Below are 8,366 nucleotides of genomic sequence, written 5' to 3' on the forward strand. Positions count from 1 at the left end.
AGAACTATGGTCAGAAAGAAGCAACTTTGTAATATGCAAATGATATCTGCGCACTAGAGAGCTAAAAAGTGTCTTCAGGCTTTGTTTTGATTTTCTTTATAAGAAAGATTCGTCTATTCTTGTTTTATGTGCATTGTATGTCTATATACTATTCACCACATGCATAAAGTACCCACAAAGGCCAGAAGAAGATGTCAGATCCCCTGGGATGGGATGAAGTTAGATGGTTGTGAGCCACTGTGTGTGGGTATTAGGAATCAAACCCAGGTCCTCTCTGCAAGACAGCCAGTGCTCTTAACTGTGGAGCCATCTCTCCCACCCTGGTTTTCATTGTTGTTTTATTGAGACAGGATTTTACTATTAGTCCCAGCTATCCTGGAACTCACTATGTTGGCCAATCTGGCCTCATACTCACAGAGACCTCCAGCCTTTGCCTCCTGGGCTTAATGATGTTCACCATCACTGCCCTGCCTTGGTTTTCCTTTTTTGTTTTTTGTTTTTATTTATTTTTTGTTTGTTTGTTTTCAAGACAGAGTTTCTCTGTGTAGCTCTGGCTGTCCTGGAACTTACTCTGTAGACCAGGTTGGCCTCTCAGAAATTTGCCTGTCTCTGCCTCCCAAGTGCTGGAATTAAAGGCGTGTGCAACCACTGCCTGGCCTCAGTCTTTTTTTTTTTTTTTTTTTTTTTAAAGACAGGGTCTTCAGTAGCCAGAGCTGGCCTCTAACTGGCTACACATGGATCTGCCTCTATATCCTAAGTACTGGAATTTATATGTTATAGTGTGTTATATAATATATAATACTTTACTGCCACCATCTCTCCCAGAAAAAAAGTGCCTTCTGAACACAGTAGCTGACAACTGTGCTGAATTCTTAAAAGGCTTACTACAGTTGTCCCCTTAGATATTGTTTAGCTTTCTGTAGACATGAGAATTAGAGAGACAAATTATACCTTTTTAAGTTCATAGTCCTGTTGGGTGGTGGTGATGCATGCCTTTAATCCCAGCACTTGGGATGCAGAGGCATTGCAGATCTCTGAGTTTCCCACCAGCCTTGTCTACAAATTGAGTTTCAGGATAGCCAGGGATACACAGAGAAACCCTGTCTCGAAAAACAAAAACAAAAACAAAAAAAAAATCAAACCAAACCATACCACACTGAACTGAAACAAAACAAAGCAAAGCAAAGCAAAGCAAAACAAAACAAAACAAAATGAGAAAGGGTCTCACTAAATAATCCTAGTTGGTCTAGCCCTATGTAAAGCAGGCTGGCCGCAGACTTCTTCTTTTTCTTCTTCCTCCTCTTCTTCTTCTTCTTCTTCTTCTTCTTCTTCTTCTTCTTCTTCTTCTTCTTCTTCTTCTTCTTCTTCTTCTTCTTCTTCTTTTTTGTTTTGTTTTTCGAAACAGGGGTTTTCTGGATCTCCCTGGCTGTCCTAGAACTCACTCTGTAAACCAGGCTGGCCTTGAACTCAGAAATCTGCCTACCTCTGCCTCCCAAGTGCTGGGATCAAAGGTGTGTGCCACCACCACCCAGCTGGCTGCAGACTTCTCATGTTCCTCTGCCTCTGCCTCTTGAGTTATGGGAATTACTGGTATCTGCCACAATGTAGCCAACTTTTTCCTCCCAAGGTTGATTATTTGTTCCTCTTAAAGACTTATTTTTACCTGGACTCAGACTTGGAAGTATAGGCTCTCAGCCAGGACAGCTGGTGACTCTCGGCAATCTCTTCCCAGGGTTCTTTGCCTTCCTTCATTCTCTTGACCAACAGTTTGTCATATCCCATCCGCTCCTCCATGTTTGTGTCAGTGAACTGTTCCTTCAGAGAACTTCAGAGAGTATTGTGTTCAGAGAGTACTTAGGACACACGGAATGACCAATCGCTGAATCTTCAGTGCTTTAGTCCTGGGCTTCGGGTCTTCTTCGCTTAAGGGCTTTCAGGTTGGCGGACACAATCTTTCTCAGAGAGATTTCAGATTCTGTGAGCTCTTTGGAGCCCCAGACACCAAGGCCCAGCACTGTCTGGAGGAATGTCGTCTTTCCTTTTTCTATGATTACTAAGGTGAGAACACTCAGATTGCCAGCCATCTACTTGAGTCACTACTACCATAATTACTTCACATCAGATTTCCTTGTTTGTTTTGTGACACTAGGCATTAACTAAGGGCCCCGGAGCATGTGAAACATGTGCTCTACCACTGGGCTACTCCCCAGCACTAGAAAACTCTGACACTTTTTAAGATAAATGAAAACATGAATTTGGGCGATAAATAAATGATGCTTAGTCACTACAATGCCCTCACACTATCCACGCTAAGAGTAAAAGGCTTCCGTTCTTGGTCACCACTGGTAGGTTATGTTCTTGGTTTTGCTCACTTATATTCACGGGCAGAAAATAAGGTATTTAGAAAGCATCTTCCATCAGAAAACCTTTCAGAGGTCTGGAAACCTGAGTCTAAGTTAACTGTTTGGCCTTTGGAGAGAAATCATTCCTTTTGTTTAGCCCACTAGTGTAGTGTTTAGATTAACATCTAAATTTGTACTGAAGCTGACAGGAACTGAAGAGCCAGGCCAGATATATGCATGCCCATCTCCAAGGAGCTCATAGGATGGCATGGGCAAGTAGGACCCTGGTCATTAGGCCATGATGAGTGTTTGTGGGAAGCAATATTTTTATCATTTTATGGACAGAGCAACGGAGGCACCTCGGGGTTAAGTGTCTCGGTCTTGAGCTCTCGTTGCTGTTCATAGATTTAGGAGATCCAGCTCTCAGGGCAGCCACCTAGGAGTTTGCACCCTGCCTTAACCAACTCTGCATGTGGAAGCTGGGCTCTTTCACTTCCCTACCCCCAAATCTCTGACAATCCATCCTAGGAGAGAAGGGGCTATGGTTTGCTGAAATAGCAGAGGGGGCCAGGGCATTCCCTGTCCCCTTGGACTAACTGCTGCTTCTGATCCCCGGAGGCTTCTGTCCACAAGGATTCAATCAGCCTCAGCTAGCTGGCTGGAGTGGAGGACAGGACTGTCAGTCGTGGGAAGCTGCAAGCACTCAGGGTCTTGAACTTTATCAGGTTTGAATGTGTGACTGTGAAAGTAAAGAGCAGAGAAATGACAGCACTCAGTAAATCAAACCAAGAGAAGACCATGGCTGTCAGAGACAGAGGAAAGCAGTCTCTGAGACCACATGGGGCCAGCCGCCTGCAAAGAGGGAGAGGGAGAGGGAGAGGGAGAGGGAGAGGGAGAGGGAGAGGGAGAGGGAGAGGGAGAGGGAGAGGGGGAGAGAGAGGGAGAAGGAGAGGGGGAGAGAGAGAGAGAGACCCAAAACAATGAAAAATCAAACTGGCATAAATCTACAATACTAGTTGAAAGGTGAAAAGTTTGAGAGAAGTGTAGGGTTAGTTATGTGTAGACCAATTTAAATTGGTTCTTCTTAATGGCTGTGTGCTAATCCCCTTCTATCTCTAGAGCAGAGTTGGCAGGGAGGGCTGCTGTGGAGGACTGGGATTCTTCTTTTTTTCTTTGAGAAGCTTCAAGATTGCTCTCTTGGTTCTGCAGAAGATGCTGGACTCTGCTGCTTGCATTTGCAAAGGGGAGAACCAGGAATGTTTCCTCTTCAAAGACTCCAAAGCCAGCAGAGGACTTATGTTTGTCTCACCCCACACCCTCTTCCCTACCATAATGCAATAAAGTCCTGGTGCTAGTACACAGAGGGCTCAAAACAGCCCCCCCAAGTCAAATGGGAGTGCTTTTCTGGGAATTCATTTAGTACAGGGGCGGTTAGGTCACATTCGAAGCTGAAATTTTGTGCAGTATATGTGCGGTGTCAGTAATAATTCACAGACCTTACCATGCACAGGCATTACCAGCAAAGCCCTTAGTCTTTGCAATGATCCCATAAGGGAGTCTGTCCCTCCCTCCCTGTCTTTGCAATGATCCCTTAAGGGAGTCTGTCCCTCCCTCCCTCCCTCTCTCTCATTCCCTCCCTCCCCCTCTCTTCTTTTTCCTTTCTTCCTTCTAGCCTTTCTTTAATTTTTAAATTACACTTCTGTATGTATGTGCTCACACATGCACCCATGCCACAGCTCATGAGTGGAGGTCATTGGTTTGTCCTGTCAGGACATAGCTTTGTCCTTTGAGCCATCTTGCCCACTTCGTAGTCTTGGCTGGCATGAGAATCCCAAAGCACTGAGCTCTAAGCACAGTGATCACAGGCATAGCCAGGACGCCATGCCTTGGCTTTTTAAAGCTCTCTTTTACAGAAGAGGGAACTGGAACAGAGAAGTTGGGCCACTTGCCCTCCTCACACAGAAAATACATGGAGGTGGCACAGTAGCCTCAGGTTCTGGGCTGGTCCAATGGCTCTTACAAATTCCCTCTGTGTTTAAGCTAGAGGAACTCTCAACTTTGCAAAGCCACTTCACGGCCTGGAAGACAACTGCAATCTACAGGCCCTTTCAGAGGAAGGCAAAGCTTCCCCTAGCTCCTTCCATGAAGCTGCTCTGGCTCTCCAAGAGGTGCCAACCTCCTAGACTGCAAACACTTGCAAGCTCAGAGCTGCCTCTCCTGGTTCTTCTTCAGCCATGCATACTCTGGACTTGATCTGTTGATGAGTGGCAGGAAGCTGGAGGGCTGCACAGCAGTAGGCAAACCCTTTAGCCCTAACTCTCCACATAGCTGAATAGAGAGGTCTCTTTTGTTGTTGTTGGGGTTATTTTTTGTTTGTTTGTTTCTTCGAGACAGGGTTTCTCTGTATAGCCCTGGCTGTCCTGGAACTCTGTACACCAGGCTGGCCTCCAACTCAGAAATCTGCCTGCCTCCGGCTCCCAAGTGCTGGGATTAAAGGCGTGGGCCACCACTGCCCAGCTATTACAAGCAGTAACTTTTCTTGGTAACTACCCTATAACTTAGCAAATCTCTCAAAAACTCTTTTTTCTGTTTTCTTTCTTTATTTTTCCCCCTATTTTATCAATCCCTGCCTGGCCTTAAAAAAAAAGGAAAGAAAGGAAGGAAGGAAGGAAGGAAGGCAGGAAGGAAGGAAGGAAGGAAGGAAGGAAGGAAGGAAGAAAAAGAAGGGAAAGAAAAGGGCAAATACTACTTACTGAACAGGGAAGAAGGTCTCTGAGGGACAAAGGTTTGGGGCAGTGGGATCCACATCCCAGAATTCATTGTTCCTGTGCTCCCAGCCCCTCTGCTCCCACATCCAAGGAGACCTCAGGTCTAGCTCAACCCAGGGAGCAGAAAGCACCTTCTCTTTCTGAGCCTTCGTGTCCTCTTCCTTCAGAGGCCAGGTTAGAGGGCAAGGCTACACTACACGATGAGATGAGGGTGTTTGGGAAGGAAAGTATTTGGAAGGGATAGGAAGGTGGCAGAAGAACCTGGGCTGCCTTTGGGAAATGAGTCCAGCATCTGCCAGAGAGTAGATTGAGGGAGCAGCAAAGCAGAGGTCCTACCTGGACCTCTCAGCCATGCTTCCAGCCTTCTCAGCCCTTCCCGTTTGGAAGCAGCAAATCCATCATTATCTGACCATTCCAACAGACATCCCCTTTCCCCCAGGACTTTCAGAGTCCCGAGTCTGCGAAATGAGGACTCTCGGTTTCATCCTTTGAGAGTGGTGTCATTGGCTGACACACAGCCCTGGGCTTCAAGTAGCCATGCCAGCTGTAATTAATAATGATTCTATATACTGTGTTTGACTAAACTAACCTTTGAGAGTCTACACCCTTCCTAGGTTCAGTTCCAGGATTCTGGGACACAGGTCTATACCCTCTGCCAGGGGGTTCAGACCCTCAGGAGATGTGGGTTGCTTCTCTGATCCTAAAATGAACTGTGGGAAAGGTAGACAGGTAGAATTTGGTTTTGTCTTTATTAGTATTAGGGGGAACAAGGTAGGACAAAGCTAACAAACATTTGTAATTCCAATGTAATAAAGGCCTGAGGCTTAAGGATCAAGAGCTAGTCATACATAATAGAAGGCTTTGTCTCAAAGGAAAGAGAGGTGGGGCAAATTTAAATTTAAATTTAGGTTTGTTTCATTGACTTCTGTTCTTCTGCAAGCCTAGCAGGAATGCTTTAGGTCCTACAGCTGGGTTAGGGTTAGGGTTAGGGTTAGTTCCAATGCCGGAGCATCTTCAGGCCAGGAGACCCGGAGATAATGCCTCAATTGCAGTCACAGGTTGCAAGGGACCTTTGAGGTTGGCCATCTCAGGGTGTCGGACACAAGCAGGCTGAGGAGGGAGGCCGGCGCCGGCGTGGAATTTCTTTATCGGGATTCGAGAGCGGCTAGCTTCTCTGCTTCTTCAAGGGATCCCAGAAAGACACCTTTCGATCTTTTGTCAGACATCTTGGCCCTTAATAGCTAAATTTATTTGGTTTAAAGTGGCGATGGGAGACGTGGGGAGGGAAGATCTTTTGTCGGTCATTGGGTGGCCCAGATAACAAGCTTTAAGAGAGAGGAAAGAATGAAGTATAAAAGGTTAATGGCTGAGGGTGGGCCGCAGGCGCCCTGCATGGGGCTTTTACGGCGACCCTCCCGGGCCACCCCCTTATCGCCGCTGCGACTTACCGCCGCGTAAGAAGTACATTAAGTCGCGTAAACAGCGCACGGACAGGGATGCCACCTCAGTGACCTTTCGGGTAACCGTGAGCCCACCTCTGCGCTGAGCTGGCGGCTGCCGGCTGGGATCACCAGGGGCAGCAAACGTGCGAGACTGCGGGGGCAGGATCGGGTCCCGCGTGTCGCTTGATTCCCATTGCCCAGGACCGGGTGCATTAGCTCTGAAGCCGGAGGCCCGGCAGAAAGAGAACCAACACTGTGAATTGGGGCGACCTTCGCTCTTCCGCCGTCACCTGATGACGTCTGGAGCGGTTTTGTTTGTTTATAGGAAATTAAAAATAAAACAGAGGAAGGGAAGGGAAGAAATGGGGTAAAAGAAAGAAAACAGGACTCACGAAGGGAGAGAGGAGGAGGAGGGAAAAGAGTTAATGACTGGCATTTCAAATGGGGGCACACACTGTTCATACACCTCTACTGGCCTGGGACATTGGGGAAAATTAGTAAGCCAAGGAGACCCGTATTGTTGGGTGAAAGAGTCCCTAAGGGCAGTAAGACATGTGGTATAATCGACTAGGTTTTATAAATGTGCGTTTCCTTTTTTTTTTTTTTTTTTTTGTAGTGCGTGGGAATCGAACCCAAATCCTTGAACATTAAGCAATTCACCAGTGAGTTATAACTTTAGCGTAATATTTTTAAATCTAAAGTTCAAACCATGTTTAACACAGAAATTGTACGTGTATGTATCTACACCCCCTTCCCCAGTTTTGAATTGACGTTGGAGCAGATAGAAGCTTTGTGAAATGACAGATAATGAGCTTGAGTTTGCAAGGCCAAAGAAGTATAGCGGCATGCATCCAGGCCCAGGTCTCTGGTGCCCCCCCGGAAGCCGCCCGTCCTCGAGTCCCCAAACACCTCTTCCGTTTTAGCTACAGAGCCCCCGCCCCCTGCCCTATTGGCTGCTGTGTTCCGGCTAGATTTGAAAGGCGAGCGGTGGTTTGGTCCGGACCAAATAAATGAGCATAGGGGGACAGGCCGCGCCCCAGAGACAGCCTTCTTTCGGGAGCAGGAAGAAGATTCTGTTCGGAGGGCCTGCTCCTTGGGTCTAAATGGTTCTGAGCGAAATGATTCCGGTCAAGACTAGTAAAGCCGGGTAGGGAAAGATAGGAGGGGACAAGAGAAAAGGAGTTGAAAAGAAAGAGAAACAAAACAAAAGAAAAACACTAAGGAAGAAACTTCCAGGAGCTATCTGGGGCATGACAGGGACCATCTCCATTTTGGGGCTCCCCTAGGTTGATGTGCTTCCTTTCCTTAGGCACCCCGATTCTGCTGACTTCCATTCCCTGGAGAGTCCAGCCTGAAGCCGGTGGGGGAGGGCTTTGAAATGTGCCTTTGCTGCTGGGCTGGGGTGTCGTCGTCAGAGTCCGTAGAGTCTGCAGGCGGCCTAGAGTTTTGTCTTAGTCAACCGGATAGGTTTTATTTTTACATTAACTGAGATGGAAAAAAAATATTTCTCTAACCTATTCCTCTTTCGGAAAGCCAGTCTTAAAAAAAAATAAAAAATTAAAGGTGAATCTTGAGTTCTGAAAGGAAAAACAATGACCTGTCGTTTTTCTTGTGGTTGGAGGCACTACTAAAATGATTGGGAATGTAGAGGGTAAAATTATGGGTGGCTTCCGGAGCCGCTAGAGCCCGAATGTTGTCGAATCTGTCAATATGGGTCGAGCTCCTCCTCTGTCCCAGAGGTGCCAGAACCAGTGTGTTCTCTCCGATGCCTAGCTTCGGGAAAACACATCAGTAGGGGTTTGCTATTGTTCCAG

General features: G+C 46.9%; 1 long non-coding RNA gene across 1 annotated transcript in view; it reads right to left on the reverse strand.

Annotated features, from left to right (window-relative positions):
- Window positions 1-5,836: 5,836 nt before the first annotated feature.
- The window catches only part of LOC116086841, a 3,967-nt gene continuing 1,437 nt past the window's right edge, over window positions 5,837-8,366 (reverse strand). The window contains exons 3-4 of the long non-coding RNA XR_004117159.1: window positions 6,559-6,770; window positions 5,837-6,435 (exon numbers count right to left, since the gene is read on the reverse strand). This is a non-coding gene — a long non-coding RNA (uncharacterized LOC116086841). The remainder of the gene's footprint in view (window positions 6,436-6,558; window positions 6,771-8,366) is intronic.

This window comes from Mastomys coucha, unplaced genomic scaffold (genome assembly GCF_008632895.1).
Source record: "Mastomys coucha isolate ucsf_1 unplaced genomic scaffold, UCSF_Mcou_1 pScaffold13, whole genome shotgun sequence".
In the NCBI taxonomy this organism is placed as follows: Eukaryota; Metazoa; Chordata; class Mammalia; order Rodentia; family Muridae; genus Mastomys; species Mastomys coucha.